At 46.6% G+C, this 19433-nt stretch overlaps 1 long non-coding RNA gene across 1 annotated transcript; it reads right to left on the bottom strand.

The window, feature by feature from the left end:
• Positions 1-17205: 17205 nt before the first annotated feature.
• LOC136531367 (uncharacterized) lies at positions 17206-19016 on the bottom strand. Its single transcript, XR_010778008.1, has 3 exons — positions 18701-19016; positions 18536-18594; positions 17206-17242 (listed from the first exon to the last, which is right to left on the bottom strand). It is a non-coding gene; the product is annotated as an uncharacterized lncRNA (long non-coding RNA).
• Between the last annotated feature and the right edge of the window lie 417 nt (positions 19017-19433).

The following is a 19433-nucleotide window of genomic DNA, read 5'->3' as shown; positions in this document are numbered from 1 at the left end:
ATATTCAAATGGCAGTGGTTTGATCCTGCAGTATCGAGAAAGTCCCATCAACTTGGGATAGTCGAAACTCGACATGATTCCTTCTATCTAGGAGAAGATGTCTATATTGTGGCTCAACAAGCCACACAAGTTTATTATTGTCCATATGCTTGCAAAACCGACACACGTCTTCAGGGTTGGTATATTGTGCACAAGGTATCACCACATGGTAGATTACCTCGCCCAAACCCTGATGATTACAACTTGAACCCAAACACGCATGACGGAGAGTTCTATCAACAAGAAGAGGGGTTACTAGGGATGCTTGAGATAGACTTAACCGGAGAGATCGAAATGGAAGCAAACGAGGAATGGGTTGTTGACGAGGACGCTACAAATGAGGTACATGATCCGAAGGACTTGGAAATGCTTGACAGACTACGACTAGGCAATGACAACGATGAGGATGAGGCTATTGAGGATTTGGACAATCTTGATAGTGATGACGATACCTATCGTCCAGATAATCCTGATCATGAAGAATATTAGAAATACATGTAATACTATGTTATTTTGTAATTACATTTTCTTTATTTTGCATCTCTTACTAAGTACGTCTCGTTTATCTGTACTTACTGGTTTACTCTTTTTAATTGCAGGTGATGGGGCCCACTAGGAGGAGCTGCCCCTCGGTTTACGCCAACCGGAGGGACATGGCGGCGGCTGAGGAGGCGAAGGCATTAGAGAGGCCGAGGAGGCCGAGAGGCAGGCCTAGGCGGGAGCTGTTGACTGACCACGGGCGCAGCTCCTCACGTGACTCTGTGCACGACGACGGCATTCAGCACACGGTGGACGGGGACGGGGGTCCATAGACAGAGGACAAGGAGGTAGTTCCAGCGATGGAGGACGAGGAGGCGGCAACGGTAGGGGGTTCCACTTCCTCTGGTATGTCGAAGCCCTACCAGCGAGGTCCTACAAAGCTCCCGAAGCGACCGATACCTATCGAGAGGCGCCCACTGATTGCACCCGAGGGCGATAAGTAAGTAACTTCATATGTTCTTCATTTGATATGTTGAAAAATCATAATAACAACTAATAACTATTGTGGACCACTTATGCAGGAACTGGGTGCTTGTGGACCAAGCGGCCCCGACACGCAATGTGAATGGCATCCTAGGACTTCTGTGCAAGGAACACTTCCCTGGCCTAGTTAGGAAAGGAGATCAGGATTGGGAGCTGGCCTAGACGTTCGACCACTATGCCCTCGTGCAGGATGCTCCAGATCATAATGGCATCCACTATAGAAACAAGGCAGATTGGGTGATTAGGGAGTTGTGGGTAAGTCTTTCTTGCACTACATTCCTCAATTCCTCGCATTCATTGGACATTCTTGAAATAAAATAATGGATACCTCATGTGTTTATGCAGGACTTCTTTAGAATCCAGGAGGGACAGGAGGAAAGTGCATATCAGGTGGCTTATGCTTCCTGTAAAAGGCATGTCACGGACTTGCACTACGAGTCCTGCCTCCAGGCCCACATAGACTACAATGCCAAGTTCCTACTCAGGCGTGTCAACAAAGAGGAGGCAAGATGGATGACGCTGACAAGGGAGCAGTACATACAGGTAAATACAAAACATGAATATTCATTTCTTTTGAGATTAAGTATGCCTAATTTGATCTTCTGATATGTCGTCTACTTGATGTCCTGTAGGTGATTCCAAGCTGGTGCGCCACCCACCCCGATTGCTGGGAATATATTGTGGACACCTGCTTGGACGGGGACTTGCAGAAGAAGCACGAGGAGGCCCGTGATAGGTGTTTGCAGATGCCAGGTGTACCTCACCATCAGGGCAGCCGCAGCCTCAGCAAATATGCAAAGGCATATGTAAGTCTCCGCCATTGCTCTAATCTAGCCGCGCTCTATTCTGCATCATTTCTAACCACATGTTGTTGTCTTTCTCGTAGTTGGATGCACGCAGTGGCCAGCCAGTTGGTCAACTCAAGGCATATGCTCTGGCTCACATGGGCAAGGCGACGGCCAACATCGAGTACGACCTAGATGCCCCACTTGAGGTGTACACCAACTCCAGTGTCCACACCTGCCTCTCTTCGTACATGGAGGCGGCAAGGTCAGTCCATGGGCCGGGCTATGATCTGAGAACCGAGGAGCGCCTTGATCCTCAGCTCGTGATGAGGGTGAGGCAAGGCAAGAAGCATGGGCGGTTCTAGATTGGCGATGATGTCCTCGACATGGCCTCTACTCCTCCTCTCCACCAGCTCCGAGCAGCAAGCATGAGCTCAAGCGTGCCCATACACCAATGGCCGACCGCGGTGTCGGCACTCCAGGTAAGCATTCCTGTTTTACTCGTCGTTCTTTGACTTTTACATACCTTACCTATGCATTATTGAAACATTAGGGTCAAATGTTGTAGGCCCAGGTGCAGGAACTGTAGGCCGAGCGGGAGGCCGAGCGGCAGAGGCTACAGGCTTTGGAGGCCCAGCGGGAGCAAGATCAGCGGCAGATGGCCGAGATGATCAAGTTCATACAGCAAATTGGCTAGCAACAAGGTTGGGCGATCCCATAGATGCTGTTTTCTCCAGATCCACCTCCACAACGTCCTGATTCTACCCCGGTGAGTATAAGTACGAAGTTTTACTTTCTATGCTGAAACTTAGAGAAACCTAGTGAAACCTAGTGGTGGTGGTGGTGTGGTGGTCATGGTGGTGTGGTGGTCATTGTGGTGGTGGTGGTGTGGTGTTGGTGTTGGTGGTCACGGTGTTGTGGTGCTCATGGTGGTGGTGGTGGTGTGGTGGTGGTGGTGGTCATGGTGGTGATGTGGTGGTGGTGGTGAAGTGTTGGTGGTGAAGTGTTGGTGATGTGGTGGTGGTGGTGGTAGTGGCGGATATTTATCTTGCATATTTATCTCTTCTCTTGTCGCTCACGTGCAATCTCTTCTATTTTGTGCAGCATCAATCACGGGCGGCGTCGAACCACCTCGGAGGGTCGCCGGGATCGCACGTTGGGCCATCCCAACCCGGACCGTCGCCGTGAGCTTCAAATGGCAGCCGTTGTGATATAATGCACTTGTGAACTTTGTAAACTATGCTTGTGTGTTTGGACTTTGGACTTGGGAGTCGAGATTGTGATATTTGTATGCTATGTTTGTGTTTGTGGTGGATTGTGATATACATTTGTGTGATAAATAGTTGTGTTATATATATATATATGATGTATATCTTGTTTGCAACGATGGAAAACTAAAAACCAAAAAAAATTGAATTTTTTCACTTCTTTGCCAAGTGTCATGACCATGACACTCGGCAAAGCTGAGAATCTAGCTTTGCCGAGTGCCATGGTCAAGGCACTCGGCAAAGAAAATTAAAAAAAACTGCTTTGCCGAGTGCCTACCTACGGCACTCGGCAAAGAAAATAAAAAAAACAAGATTTGCCGAGTGCCAGATGCAGGCACTCGGCAAAGTATTTAAAAAAAATAAAAAACATATTTCTTTACCGAGTGCCGACGCGTGGCACTCAGCAAAGGGGCCATCACCGTGACCTGGCCGTCACGGCGGCTTTTATTTGTCGAGTGCCGTCGTGGCACTCGGGAAATCCTTTGCCGAGTGCCCGACATGTGGCACTCGGCATAGAAGCCTTTGTCGTGAAGAGATATGCCGACAGCTCTTTGCCGAGTGCAGCACTCGGCAAAGGCTTTGCCGAGTGCAAAGCCTTCTTTGCCGAGTGCAATTGCACTCGGCAAAGCACGCATCTATTGTAGTGTAAGGAGGATGCTATATATGTCCCATATAACTTTGGTATACTGACAAGTTAACTAACAAATTCACGCAACAATTTGCCCGCGTGAGATACACCGAGCCAACTTGGCCGAACATAACCAAATTAGCAACTCGATTGCACCCACTGCTGTATAAGGAGGATGCAAGGGCGTGTGTCTTAGCGACTTGTTAGTAGGGTAGTTGCTTTTTGCAATGTTGTCCATAGCAAGTTGTGAGTTTACCTTTTTGGTCGAATTGTTAGAAAGAGGGTTTCGTCGTTCTTCACAACAAAATCGATTACATACCGATTAGGGCTTCCTACCTGATCGCCTTATATAGTCCGAGGAATAGAGTTACAGGTAGATCGAGTTACTTCGGCCTAATTAGTTTACAAATTGCTTTCTTAGTCAACAGAATTCTGACATACCTAGTTAGATGCATATCTGTGCACTGCGTTCTAAGTTGGTAAAGATCTCCCGAGTAGATTTCGGGCTACTCCAAGCAGTCGTCCTGGCCTATCCTATCTCTAGAAAGCCAGTTCGTCCTTATGACAATACCCTTGGAACATGTAGTACGTCTTCATTGACCGACCTTTTCTTATTAGTAGATTGAATAAATAGAGAGATTGTACATGCTTGATTAGATATAAACATCCTACTTCTAACTATATGTGCACATGTGACAGTCTTACTGCTTTGGTAATAAATCTCTAGCTTCTCCGCGTAAAAAAACTAGAAAAAACGACCTTCAGCGACAGAGAAATCTCTTACTTTAATTTCTTGATCTACGAAGTCATTGGGGCGGTGGCAAGACATGTGTCTAGGGTGGCACGCAGGGGCGAAAGATAAGTGTGTATTGTTTCCTCCATCTACTAGCATTGTTTTATTTTTTAGAAAAAATAGGCATATATGCCCACATTTTGTTTTGTTCTTTTATTGCACGATCGACTTCGGTTATCATTGATGCGGCTATGCAAGTGGAGAAATAGTCTCAAGGCTAATGAACTTTAGGCTGCATGGGCAAACTCGGTTGCCATTGATGCGGCTACACAGATGGTACTTTGTTTAGCCTGTTCGCAAGAAGTCGAGCAATAGGACATATTTGGTTTTCTTGCCCATGTTTTCGCAGCTTTTACTTCATCTTCTCAAAAGCTAACCCTTTTGGATGTTTAGATGGTAGCTCCACAGTTGGACTGTTTGTTTTAGCTGCTGGCTTGAGCGCTGTGGTTAGCATAATAATTCTGTAAAAGCTGAGACAAACATGTTCTAACTTGAGCATCTAATTAAACTTCAGGAATGAAATTGGAGGGGTCGGATTTCAAATTCGAATGACTTGTCGCTTGTGGTATTAATTCCAAAACCCCAATAAGAAAACACGAGTTTGAACGGTGACGCTAAACCCAATCCATGCAATACCAGTACATTGAAGAAATGCAGAAAAAAAAAACTGTCATCATCTGTCTATTCTCAACTAGATCACCAAGCACTCTTGCTAGCCACCCAATCTGTGTAACTTGCTTATAATGAATGGAACACTTTCTCTTTCAAAAAAAAGAAAAGAACACTTGCTACTAACAATTCAGTCAATAGCCGGTGAGCCGAGAGTTTCATTTTTAATGGAGGAAATGACGAAAGGGCTACCTGGGTTGGTCTGCCGTCTACTTTCAAGAACGGATCCAAGCCAAACCCCAAATGCATGTGTCTTACCAACGACCAATGAAGATAAACATAGTGACACACATATTATATTCAAGTGTTTATACCATATATGTGTCACCCTCCGTCTTAATTCTTCCTCTCTTGTTTCTTAATTCTCTGCGTTGGAATAGCGATATACAGAGCAAACACTTTGGTAGGTGCAACCACAGCTCAAGGCTTTTGTGTGATCTTACTCATATCATGTAGTGACGCTAACCATACACATTCTTGAAAATATATATAGCACTTGTTTAGACCCAGAAAACAGAGGAGGAATAGTACACACTGATGTTTAATTGGTCTGCTTATATTCCCTTACAAAAGCAAGCTAGCTTACTTAGCTGCCATTCTCGAAGTTGAAGAGGCCGGCTCTTCAAGACAAAACAGTGCAAATAATTGGACAAAAATACGCGCAGGGAGATTCTTAGATATCCCTTCTTTGTGAGTTTGTTAATTGCAACACGTCAATTAATACGTCGTTTCCGTCAGTGATGTTATGTATGTCTGCTGATCAGCACAAGAATAAGGTAAACTACTGAATTTTCTCCTAATTTGCCGGCTACAAGCAAGCACTGCTCTGATTCAGTCAACCATCCCTTAGTTATACTACTTCCATCTTATTTTTTCCTCAGTAGCCACTACTAGTTCACAATAGCATAAGTAGTGTGTGTATATATATAACTACTACCCTGTAGCTGGCTAAAAAATAACTTATTTTGTAGCCACTTTGAGTTACGATAATTACTATATTAATTTATGAGATTATAGTAACTTCTTGCTAAGTGGTTTACTATAACGTTATGGTAAATATCCTCACGTGTTATAATAACCCAACTATATCATAAATATGTATTAACATTATCGTAAATTAGTATATAAAATTATCGTAAATGAAGGTGGCTACAGAATAACTTATTTTGTAGCTGGCTACTGAATAATATATATATATATATATATATATATATATATATATATATATATATGAAACCATGAGACCGTGAGGACCCTCATGTCTAGTCACGTGTCACTTTCTTTCACTAGATTAAGGGTCTGACCCTTTCACTAATGACTTTGTATGTTCTAGTTTCCGTTGTACTGTACTGTTCACTAAAGGAACTGTTGGATTCCCCGAGTGCCAGTTGCACTCGGGGAAGAGCCTCCGGCTAATCCTCTCACGGGAAAGTCGCCTTTCCCGAGTGTCAAAAATCATGCACTCGGGGAAGGCTTTGCCGAATGCCGTGCTGGCACTCGGGAAAGACTTGACGTCGTTTTCTTTTTTTTTTCTTCCCCGAGTGCAACACTCGGGAAATATTTTTGAATTTTTTTTAAATACTCTTTGCCGAGTGCCGCAGTTCAGGCACTCGGGGAAGAAATTTGTTTTTTTAAAAAAAAATCCCTCTTCCCCGAGTGCCGGGATCAGAGCACAAACGTTTGTCAATACTTAATAGTACAGGATCAGAGCAGCTAGGCTCCATCCGGTTGAGGTGCAAAAGAAAATATCAACATGCATGACCAATAGCAAATCATCAACTTGTCTGCAGTTTGGACGTGTGTGCACATATATAAAACCAATGACTTGCCTTTCATGCTTCAATCATAGTTTTACACAGAACCGCCGTCTCTGACTATGCTGCCACCTTTTTTTTCTTTCTCTAGATAGACTAGATAATATACTACCATCAACGCGTGCGTGCGTGTGCGATCGTTGTCATGCTGAAGGTTCAGTTTCATGGCAGGTAGCGAACGATGTAACTGAGATCAAGGTCCAAGCAAACTACTCCTACTCGCTTTGGTTAAGACTTGCGACGACGGTTTCAATCTAGAGGCAGCAAAATGGAGTGCTACTTGGATTTCTCTGTAGCATTATTTGTGGAGTATAATGCAATGTTTTTAAACAATCGGTCAATCGCCACTAAATGTTCGTGGAAATATCTACTCCTACCAAGGGAGGAAGTTTCCAAATTCAGTTGCTGAACTGACTGGACTTCGTCCCTGTCGTTGTCAAGCTAGTTGAGATAGATATCTTTTCGTTTCCTTGCTACTTGCTCTCTTATTGGTACTGATTCTGGAATCTGGACTGTAAAACACCTCGCTTCAGAGTTCAGAATGGAATGGTGTGTTTACATGTAAAACTCTCATATTATCCCAGGAGTCTGAGCTGCTACATGGGCACCACACAGTCAGTCGCCTGAAACTTCCAGACATGGTTCAGGTCAACAGATCGAGACGGAGAGATAGACGATACATGGAGAAAACGAAACTTTAGGCAGCTTCCCACTCGCACAAAATATGCAGCATATCAAAATTATTACATATATGAAGTTGGGGATATACATGCATAATGATGTGGATGCTCAGTGCTCTGCCGACGTGGATGCTCATGTTTTGCACGCAGTATACACAGCAGGACACATGACAGGGACACACATGCTGAGCACAAGAAAGGAGATAGGAGATGGTAGCCTCTCTTTATCTGAAATCTGAAAGGCGGTCACTGGTGAGAGACAAATGTGTGAACATTAAAACTAACAGAAAGGAGCGTCGTTTAATTTCTAGGGACACTGGAGGTAGGCAGTCAACATCGAAAGCAAATATGTTGTCAAAAAAAAACATCGAAAGCAAATAAAACCTCTCCTAAGGAATATATATAATTCAATTCAAGCTGCCCTCCGGTCAGACATGGAACGTCATGTGTGGCCTAGCTTCACTGCACGTTAACAGTGGAATAATATATTTTTCAGGTAACTTGCTTTACCATGCCTCCTGAGTCGTGATGGATCGATGGAGAAAATAAAGCACGCATGAAAACAACAGAGCAGCTAGAGACCTCCCTCCCTTGTTTCGTCATCGCGGTCGAGCGGAAAAGAGGATGAAACCTGGGTGGGTGTGAATGCAAGTGGCTGCTTGCTTTGCTTTATGGGTTACAAGTTAAGGCCCGTGACTTATTTTAGGTTTTGTTTGGTACAACTTAGCTTCACTAGACAAGCATTTTTTTTTTTTTTGCTTTGGTACGATAAAACAGTTTCACCAGTAAAGTTAGAGCTGTTTTTTTTTTTAAATATTTAGTAAAACAACTTCTTAGGGAAGATAGCAGAGCGAGAAAGCTTAAAGAAGCTGCTACTACTAGTATTTTCAGCTTCACCAGATTTACCCGAAAAGCTATGCTTGTGAGAGGAAGCTGTAAAATAACTTTTAGAGAGAAGTTGTTTTATCTGTTTAGTAGGAGAAATTAAAAAATAACTTTGTGAAGAAGCTATGATAAAAGCCTTATCAAACAGGCCTTTGTGAAGCTAGGAATTAAGTAGGAATTTGATTGATGGGTTTTAGATAGATCCGGTTACAGACAAACAGACACACATACATACGTATACCTATGTATAATTATAGTGTCATGTACGGGCAAGCATACACCAGGCGTCGCAGGGCCCGTGATGTACGCCGGGCAACGTAACAAGCCGCACGTACGGAGGACACGCTAGGCGACGTGCATGACCAAGACACGCTCGGTGGCTAAGTTAGGAAGTTTGAGAGTTAGTTTCTATTTTTAGTTCCTTAATTCTAGGAGAGTTAGACTCGGATTGGTGGAGGCCTTTGGCCATATATTATTGTAACCGCACGTTTGGTGAAAGGCAAGCAATACATTATTAATCTATTTTCCTATCTCTTCTCCAAAACTAAGCCGACGGCAGAGGGGAAAAACCTCGCCGGCGACGACGGACCAAGGCTACGGTCTCCGTAGCCGAGGGCCAGCTACCCTAAGTCCCGACGCCCTTGACAACCTGGTATCACGATCCAGGCGATCCTCGTCCTCCCGGTCCTCTTCACCGTCCGCTACCGCCAATCCACCGCCGCCATGGGTGACGCCGATCAACTCAAGTCCCTCACCGAAGCCATGAAGGCGCTACAGGCTACAGTCGAGGCCAACGCTAAGGCCATCGCCGCCCTCACCGCCGAACGCACGTCATCCTCGAACTCCAAATCGGCATCCGGCGAGCACCACAACGATCGACCGCCGAAATTCCAGAAGATGGATTTCCCCCGCTACGACGGCAAGTCCGATCCGTTGATCTTCATCAATCGCTGCGAATCGTACTTCCACCAGCAGCGGATCATGGAAGAGAAGGTTTGGATGGCATCGTACAATCTGGAAGAGGGCGCCCAGTTGTGGTACATGCAGGTGCAACAAGATGAGGGCACGCCTACTTGGAGGCGCTTCAAGGAGCTGCTGAATTTGCGCTACGGGCCACCGCTGCGTTCCGCGCCGCTGTTCGAGTTGGCGGACTGCCGGCGCACTGGCACCATGGCGGAGTACCAGGACCGCTTCCAGGCCCTTCTGCCACGCGTGGGTCGTCTCGACGAGGCGCAACGCGTCCAGCTCTTCACCGGGGGCCTCCTACCGCCGCTCAGCATGGACGTACAGGTCCAGAACCCACAGACGCTCGCCACGGCCATGAGCCTGGCACGTCAGTTCGAGTTGCGGGAGCAGTACGTGGCCGCTGCGACGCCCAAGGCGCTCCTGCCGGCGCCCCGACCACGCCTGGCCTTGCCTGCACCACCGGGCGCCAAGCCGGCCGCTCAGGCCACGGTCTCTGTGGAAGGACGGGCCATCAAGCGCCTGACCACGGTGGAGCAGGAGGAACGGCGTCGTCTGGGCCTCTGTTATAATTGCGATGAGAAGTACACCAGGGGCCACAACAAGATTTGTCGCCGTCTCTTCCTCTTGGACAGCGTGATCGAAGAAGATGACGGCGAGCCGCGGGACGCTGCTGTCGAGGATGCGGCCACGGAAGAGCCGCCCGCCTACTCTTTACATGCCATCGTCGGTGTGACGTTCAGCGACACCATGCAGATCCCGGTCTCTGTTGGCCCCGCGTCTCTCGTCGCCCTCCTCGACTCCGGCAGCACCCACGATTTCATCTCCGAGGACGCTGCGCTCCGTACCGGCCTTCCCATCCAGCGTCGGGCACGCCTCTCGGCCATGGTGGCCAATGGCGAGCGCATCACGTGCGCCGGTGTCATCCGTAGTGCCCCGCTGTTCGTGGGTGGTGAGCCATTTCCGACGGACCTCTTCGTCATGCCGCTTGCCGGCTACGACGTCATCCTCAGCACCAGATGGTTAGCTGCTCTGGGGCCGATCATGTGGGACTTCAGCGCCCGTTCCATGGCCTTCAACCTCCGGGGGCCCCGGATGCGTTGGCAGGGCCTGGCTGGTCCCACTTCACCGGCTGTACGCACCACAACGACAAGCACCACCCTACTGGAGGAGCTCCTCGGCGCCTTCGACGACGTCTTCGCCGAGCCGCACGGTCTTCCGCCGGTCCGCAGCCGTGACCACAGCATCACGCTGCTGCCGGGCGCCCCTCCAGTAGCTGTTCGGCCGTACCGCTACCCTACCATGCACAAAGATGAGCTGGAACGCCAATGTGCGGCCATGCTGCACCAGGGCCTCATCCGCCGGAGTTCTTTGGCGTTCTCTTCACCGGTCCTCCTCGTTAAGAAGGCCGATGGGTCGTGGCGCTTCTGCATCGACTACCGCGCACTGAACGCCATCACCGTCAAGGATGCCTTCCCCATTCCGGTGGTCGACGAGCTCCTCGACGAACTCCACGGCGCGCAGTTCTTCACCAAGCTTGACCTGCGCTCTGGCTACCACTAGGTCCGCTTGCGGCCAGCGGACATCGCCAAGACCGCGTTCCGTACCCACAACGGCCTCTACGAGTTCCTGGTCATGCCATTTGGCTTGTGCAACGCCCCGGCAACTTTCTAGGCGCTCATGAACGACGTGTTGCGTCCCTACCTCCGCCGGTTTGTGCTTGTTTTTTTTACGACATTTTGATCTACAGCACCTCCTGGGCAGATCACCTGCGCCAACTGCGCGCCGTCCTCGTCCTACTCCACGAACATCGTCTCTTCGTCAAGCGCTCGAAGTGCGCTTTCGGCGTCGACTCCATCGCCTATCTCGGCCACATCATCTCGGCGGTGGGAGTGGCCATGGATCCGGCCAAGGTCCAGGCGATCCACGATTGGCCTCAGCCTCGGTCGGCACGGGCGGTGCGTGGCTTCCTGGGCCTTGCGGCGTACTACCGCAAGTTCGTCCACAACTACGACGCGATCGCGGCGCCCCTCACGGCGCTATTGAAGAAGGAGGGGTTCTCCTGGAACGACGACGCGACCATAGCCTTTAGCGCGCTCAAGGCCGCGGTGACATCAGCTCCGGTGCTGGCCTTGCCGGACTTCACCAAGCCTTTCGTCGTGGAATGTGACGCGTCGACTCATGGCTTCGGCGCGGTGCTCATCCAAGATGCGCACCCGATCACGTTCTTTAGCCACCCCGTCGCTCCGCACCACCGTTCCCTCGCCGCTTATGAGCGGGAGCTCATCGGCCTCGTTCATGCTGTGCACCACTGGAGGCCGTACCTGTGGGGCCACAGGTTTCTCGTCAAGACAGATCACTACAGCCTCAAGTTTCTGCTCGACTAGCGCCTCGCCACGATTCCCCAACATCACTGGGTGGGAAAACTGCTCGGTTTCGACTTCTCCGTTGAATATAAACCGGGGACGACGAACACGGTCGCCGATGCTCTCTCTCGACGCGACACGGATGAGGCACGCTGCTCACCATTTCGGCGCCCCGCTTCGACCTCGTCGATCGTCTCCGTCATGCCCAGGCTACCGATCCAAGCTTGGTCGCCTTCCACAACGAGATTCGTGCCGGCACGCGCGCAGCGCCATGGGGCGTGGTCGACGATCTGGTGACATACGATGGCCGCCTGTTTATTCCTCCGGCTTCACCCCTGTTGCAGGAGATCATCGTCGTTGTCCATGATGACGGCCACGAGGGCGTCCAACGCACACTACATCGACTACGGCGTGACTTCCACTTTCCCAACATGCGCCGCGCCGTCCAGGACTTCGTGCACGCATGTACCACTTGCCAGCGGTACAAGACGGAGCATCTGCACCCTGCTGGCCTTCTGCTGCCCCTGCCGATACCCAGTATGGTGTGGGCTGACATCGGTCTCGACTTCATCGAGGCGCTGCCGCGCGTCAACGGGAAATCGGTCATCCTCACGGTGGTCGATCGCTTCAGCAAGTATTGCCACTTCATTCCGCTTGCGCATCCGTATATGGCGGAGTCTGTGGCGCAGGCATTCTTCACCGACATAGTTCTTCTCCACGGCGTACCGCAATCCATGGTGTCCGACCGCGACCCGGTCTTCACCTTGACATTCTGGCGCGAGCTCATGCGCTTGATGGGCACCAAGTTGCACATGTCGTCGGCATTCCATCCACAGTCCGACGGCCAGACGGAGGCCGCCAACCGCGTCATCGTGATGTACCTGCGCTGCTTCACGGGCGATCGTCCTCGTCACTGGCTCCGTTGGTTGTCGTGGGCTGAGTACACCTACAACACGGTGTACCAGACCTCTCTTCGCGAGACACCGTTCCGGGTGGTTTATGGGCATGATCCCCCCTCCATACGCTCTTATGAGCCAGGGGAGACCCGGGTGGCTGCTGTTGCCCAAGACATGGAGGACAGGGAGGCCTTCCTTGCTGATGTGCGTTTCCGTCTGGAGCAGGCGTAGGCCAACCAGAAGCTGCAATATGATAAACAGCACCGCGCGGTGGAGTACCAGATCGGCGACTGGGCACTGCTGCGTCTTCGTCAACGTCAGGCTGCATCGCTCCCTCAGGCGCAGAAAGGGAAGCTCAAGCCTCGCTTCGTCGGGCCGTACCGCGTCACTGAGCTCATCAACGACGTCACCGTTCGGTTAGAGCTGCCGGCAGGTGCCCGACTCCATGATGTGTTTCATGTAGGTGTGCTGAAGAAGTTCGTCGGAACACCGCCGGACGCACCGCCACCTTTGCCTTCCATCCAGGACGGGACAGTGGCTCCGGAACCTCTTCGTGTCGAGCGAGCCCGTCTTGCGCGCGGTGTTCGTCAGCTCCTGGTGCAATGGCATGGAGAGCCGACTGAGTCAGCTACTTGGGAGGATCTCGATGCTTTCCGCGAACAGTACCCGACTTTTCAGCCCGAGGACGAGCTGGATTTCGAGGAGGGGAGAGATGTCATGTACGGGCAAGCATACACCAGGCGTCGCAGGGCCCGTGATGTACGCCGGGCAACATAACGAGCCACACGTACGGAGGACGCGCTAGGCGACGTGCATGACCAGGACACGCTCGGTGGCTAAGTTAGGAAGTTTGAGAGTTAGTTTCTATTTTTAGTTCCTTAATTCTAGGAGAGTTAGACTCGGATTGGTGGAGGCCTTTGGCCATATATTATTGTAACCGCACGTTTGATGAAAGGCAAGCAATACATTATTAATCTATTTTCCTGTCTCTTCTCCAAAACTAAGCCAACGGCAGAGGGGAAAAACCTCGCCGGCGACGACGGACCAAGGCTATGGTCTCCATAGCCGAGGACCAGCTACCCTAGGTCCCGACGCCCTTGACATATAGTTACTGGTTACTTCATACGTTCTCTTAGAGTACGATTGCGAAAAGAAAGTCACTGGTTACTTTTTGTGAGTGCCTGTTTGTGTCAATTATATTCTAGCATTTCACCGCTTTGACCTGGCTAATTAATCTGTACGTGTCTCCATCCAACAGACTAAAGTTGCATGCTAATGCGATGGATAATAAGAAGGGGCAATGCAACAGGGCCGCTGTCAATATAATGAACACACGCTGAGCACACACTGGACTGGAGACTGGAGTGGAGCAACTGGGTCTAGAATTTTTTATCTACTAAAACGTGCCAAGCAGCAAGCGGCCGAGGGAAACAACAAAGGCGGAAAACGACTGCACCTCAGAAAGGCAAAGTGGCCGATGTTTCCGTTCATGTGCACACTGAGCTTTACGGATTGATTGATTGTGTGCGTGAGCTACACTACAAGTCGTGCTCAATCACACAGCAAAACCAAGGAAATAGGATGATGTCTCTGTGGGATAACCTTGATATATTGAACTACGGAGTATGCATCATGCTCTAAATATAGTTTAACTAGTGCCGCTGGGTCTGTCACTTCATGGAGAATGACACGCATTATGTTTGTTTTGTTTGGCATTAATTCTCAAAAAAACACGAACCATCCTTTCAATAGTTGGTCAAAGCTAGGAGATTCTTTCCAACCATGATCATCTTTTATTGACTGGGGCTGCGGCATTTTGATGGGCAATATGGATCACAAGGAACGATGTGATTTTTTATAAAGGTCACCCAAAAACTTTTTTGTAGGTTCTTTTCAGGGGGACACACTGGCTACGGTTTTGAGCTCTATTGCAGCGCTCGGATGACGAAAAGGAACGAATTCTTGACGCTTACAAGATACTAGAATCGAGAGCCATGGAGTTCTTCGTATTGCATGGATGATCCTTCATTTATCGTCTTAGACTTTAGTTCTGAACCTGTAATAAGTTTTAATTATGGTGTGCTGTAATAAGTTTAGACTCATGGGCCCCGTTTGGCTGGCTGAATTTTGGTCGAAACTGACTAAACAACATTGTTCTGGCTGAATTGTTGTGAGAGAAAAATACTGTTCCAGCTGAAAAAGAAACCGAACAAGTTGGATATGGGCAGGGACGAAGCTAGGAAAAAATTTAGGAGGGGCTAAACAGCGGCAATTAGCAAGAAAAGAGGTTCAGCAAATCTCAGCCCCTCCTACCTGTACATCTACAGCTGAAATTTCAGACGACGGCTCTACGGGGCTTCGCTTGCTCGCAAGCGGTAAGGGGGGCTGGAGCCCCCCTAGCCCCACCGCTGGCTCTGTGCCTGGATATGGGGTAAGCCGAACGGGGTTCTTGCTGAAGCTCAAAATTTTTCATTATCTAAAAAAATATATCCTGGTGATTTAGGCGGCTTCTTCAATTGGAACCAAAACGTCTTATATTTAGTAAGCTAACAACGCGTTTGGTTTATCAGTAGCGGCACTGTTCGCCTAAACACGCCTTAGGCGCTCGTCAGACCAAACACGTACGCTGTTACAGTCCTGAAGCATGCGAACTTGCACGGAACCTGCACTGCACTGCATGCGAACCCGGTCGGAGAACGCCGTGCATTGGTATGAACTCTGTGGTTGACAAAACATATAACCTGTCCAGGTGATCCGGATGATATATATGGCCGCAGCGGCAACGTGATCTTGGCAAAGATATATCATGTATATGCGTATCGGTGTGTGTGGGGGGGGGGGGGGGGGAGGGGGAGGTCGACGATCATTTGTTCTACTGCTGATAAGTCGGCTGCTGTTTTACTGTGAGAGAAAAATAATATACACTTTAGCTGACAAAGCGAACAGGCCCGAGCGGAACCATGCATGCATAGCGCGCGCCAGCAGAACCTGTCAACTGTGTGAAACAATAATGCGGCCGTGTTGTACTGCACACGCCGGGAGAGGAGGATCACACGGTTCCAGGCTACGTACGTCCACGTTGACATCAGCATGACATACCTATGCTGTCACTGGGGTGTTAACCTTTTTTGTTTTGTTTATTTATTACAGGTTAATTTGTTCCTCGTCTTTCCCTTAATTTATCCCATGTCAATCAAAACTACTACCACTAAGTTAGGAGTTCTTCTACATGTCTAATCTCTCTCTCTCTATATATATATATATAGAATTACTACCCTATAGCTGGCTACAAAATAACTTATTCTGTAGCCATTTTGAGTTACGATAATTACTATGTTAATTTACGAGATTATAGTAACTCCTTACTAAGTGGTTTACTATAACGTTATAGTAAATATCCCCATGTGTTATAGTAACCCACCTATCGTAAATATATATTGATATTATCGTAAATTAGTATATAAAATTATCGTAAACGGAGGTGGCTACAGAATAACTTATTTTGTAGCTCGCTACTATATATATATATATATAACTACTACCCCGTAGCTGACTATAAAATAAGTTATTCTGTAGCCACTTTGAGTTACGATAATTACTATGTTAATTTACGAGATTATAGTAACTCCTTATTAAGTGGTTTACTATAACGTTACGGTAAATATCCCAATGTATTATAGTAACCCAACTATCGTAAATATGTATTGACATTATCGTAAATTAGTATATCAAATTATCGTAAATGGAGGTGGCTATAGAATAACTTATTTTATAGCTGGCTACTGAATATACTCTCCCTATATAGATTATTATATATATATATATATATCTAATAATCTATATCTATATCTATATCTAGATATAGATCTCTAGATGTAGATCTATATCTATACCTATATCTACATCTATACATAATATTTATCTATATCTATACATAATCTTAAAGTGCTAAATGATTCTTCTGTCTATCCTTTTTACTTCCTAAGGTGCCCTCGTGTCTCTAATAATTCATACTAGTCCATCATGCGCGCCATCGCACGCGCCGGCAAACCAACTGGTTAAGACGCAGGTAAAAAAGATGTTTAATATTTGAACGGAAACAATATCAGGAGAGTACTGTAGCTGTGTTATGCACAAGAGCTGAACGATCGGAGCTATTTTTTTTACCTAACATGGTAATAGTATTCAGAATTGTAAATATGAAATGATTGATGTGGTAGATGACATTTCGTAGCAAAAACATAGGAGCCAATGCAATAAACTATTTCAGGTCTTTACACTACATGAGAAATATTCTAAAGCTTCTGTTTTTACACTGACCATGAAGCATGTTTTTTTCCGTCTAGAGTCATATAGAGATTAGGAACTGGAAGAAGTAAATGGCATTTACCTTACTCGTGTATTTGCGTCTTCGTGGCCTACACCCATGAATTCTGCATTTAAGCCATCAGGCATAGATTTAGTGTTAAGTCTGGTACAACAGCTTTGTGAAAAAACATTTTTTGAATAAAAATAGCCAACCTGTGAAATTCGATGAGGCATGTGAGCTTGGCTGAATATTGTAAATCCATATAGACGCAACTAATTAACTATTTGCAAATGTTAACATCGTACCCTCTTCATTTATACAGAATGTTTAATCTCTTGCTAAAAGAAATATAACACCTTCATAATCCACAAGATCGTGCTACCTAGATACAGCGTAAACTACCTTTCTGTCCTGTTTCAGAAGGAAAGAGGCTTGCAAAGCTGATTAATCTACTACAAAACTAAGCATGGTAAAATCCCTGTAAAAACCCAACAATAAAGGCATATCATCTCTGTTGCAAAGATACTCTTCTGTACTGACTGACTTGTATCACCTAAAATGTTATTTCTCTTGTAGTAAATGACCTGTATGTTGTAATGCAATTTCAGTGGATTCATAAAAGATTGCAAGTGGTATGAGTCCAGTAAATTTGTTATACATAGGACCTTGGGGTGTTTGGGTACACAGAATGACTGAGTGGTTGGTATACAATACTAGGAAAAAAAACGAGGATTCATGTAAACAGGTGTACTCAAGCAACAACCACTTGTTCATCAGCTGATATGTATCAGATTGAAAGGCACCCTCATTCGTTCAACTCTACTACCCATCCATTCCAAATTATAAGATGTTTTGGAATTTCTAGATATACATTGTTTTTGGTATGCAGTTAGACACACTGTCTAGATACATAGTTATGGCCTAGGCATTTTAAGGAAAAAACGACCCTGATATTGCAGTTCATCTAGTAATAAATTGTTTTCCTAGTAAGCCGAACCGCTAATACATCATTGGCAATGGGGTGTGTGCTCAGTAATAGAACAACCGATAAATCGTATGAAGCAAAGACATCATTGACAATGGATGTAAACTGAGTAACAACTGAAAGAAACGTGCAAGTAATATAACGACAGTCACCACAAAGGCACCGCAAATAGCAAGTCTCATTGAAGAACGAAATAATTATATAATCATCACAGCAAAATTCCATTGTCTCAGTCTTTAACGAAACATCATCGCACAATCCCCAAGCCTCAGTAGATGGCATGAATGAAACAATTAATCATCAACGTACGACCTAGGGAATAGCAGACTGTTTCTGTGCATAGCCCCTAAACTGCATACTCAACTAATCATGAAATGGAGCAAAGCAGTGTACAACCCCCCAAAAAAATGAGAGAGAGGTAAGTAACGGTACCTTTTTTGTGGGAACCATAGAATATGAATCACAGACCGAAGGCAATGCATAGGTATGGCCTAGGAATTAAAGGGGAAAAAATTTACACTGAGCATGAAGCATGTTTTTTCCCTCTAGAGTCACATAGAGATTAGAAACTGGAAGAAGTAAGGAAATGGCATTTACCTTACCCGTGTATTTGCGTCTTCGTGGCCTACACCCATGAAATCTGCATTTAAGCCATCAGGCATAGATTTAGTGTTAAGTCTAGGTACAACAGCTTTGTGAAAAAACAATTCTGGAATAAAAATAGCCAACCTGTGAAATTTGATGAGGCATGTGAAGGTGGCCGAATATTGTAAATCCATATAGAAGCAACTAATTAACTATTTCCAGATCTTAACATCCTACCCTCTTCATTTATACAGAACGTTTAATCTCTTGTTAAAATAAATATAACAGTTTCATAATCTACAAGATCGTGGTACCTAGATATAGAGCAATCTACCTTTCTGTCTTGTTTCAGAAGGTAAAAGGCTTGGAAAACCGGTTAATGTACTACAAAAATAAGCATGGTAAAATTCCTTTAAGAAAACAACAATGAAGGCACATCATCTGTGTTGCAAAGATACTCTTTTGTACTGACTAACTTGTATCATTAAAAATTGTATTTCTCTTGTACTAAATGGCCTGTATGTTCTAATGCTATTTCAGTGGATTCATAAAAGATTGCAAATGGTATGACTCCAGTAAATTTGTTATACATAGGAGTGTGGGGTGTTTGGTTAGAAAGAATGACTGACTGTCTGGTATACAATACTACCAAAAAAAATAAGGATTCATGTAAACAGGTGTACTACAGTAACAACCACTTGTTCATCATTTGATATGTATCAGATTGTGAGGCACCCTCATTCCT

Source organism: Miscanthus floridulus, unplaced genomic scaffold, assembly GCF_019320115.1.
Source record: "Miscanthus floridulus cultivar M001 unplaced genomic scaffold, ASM1932011v1 fs_330_1_2, whole genome shotgun sequence".
In the NCBI taxonomy this organism is placed as follows: domain Eukaryota; kingdom Viridiplantae; phylum Streptophyta; class Magnoliopsida; order Poales; family Poaceae; genus Miscanthus; species Miscanthus floridulus.
The sequence above is the reverse complement of the archived record's forward strand: the minus strand, read 5'-3'. Positions and strand labels throughout refer to the sequence as shown.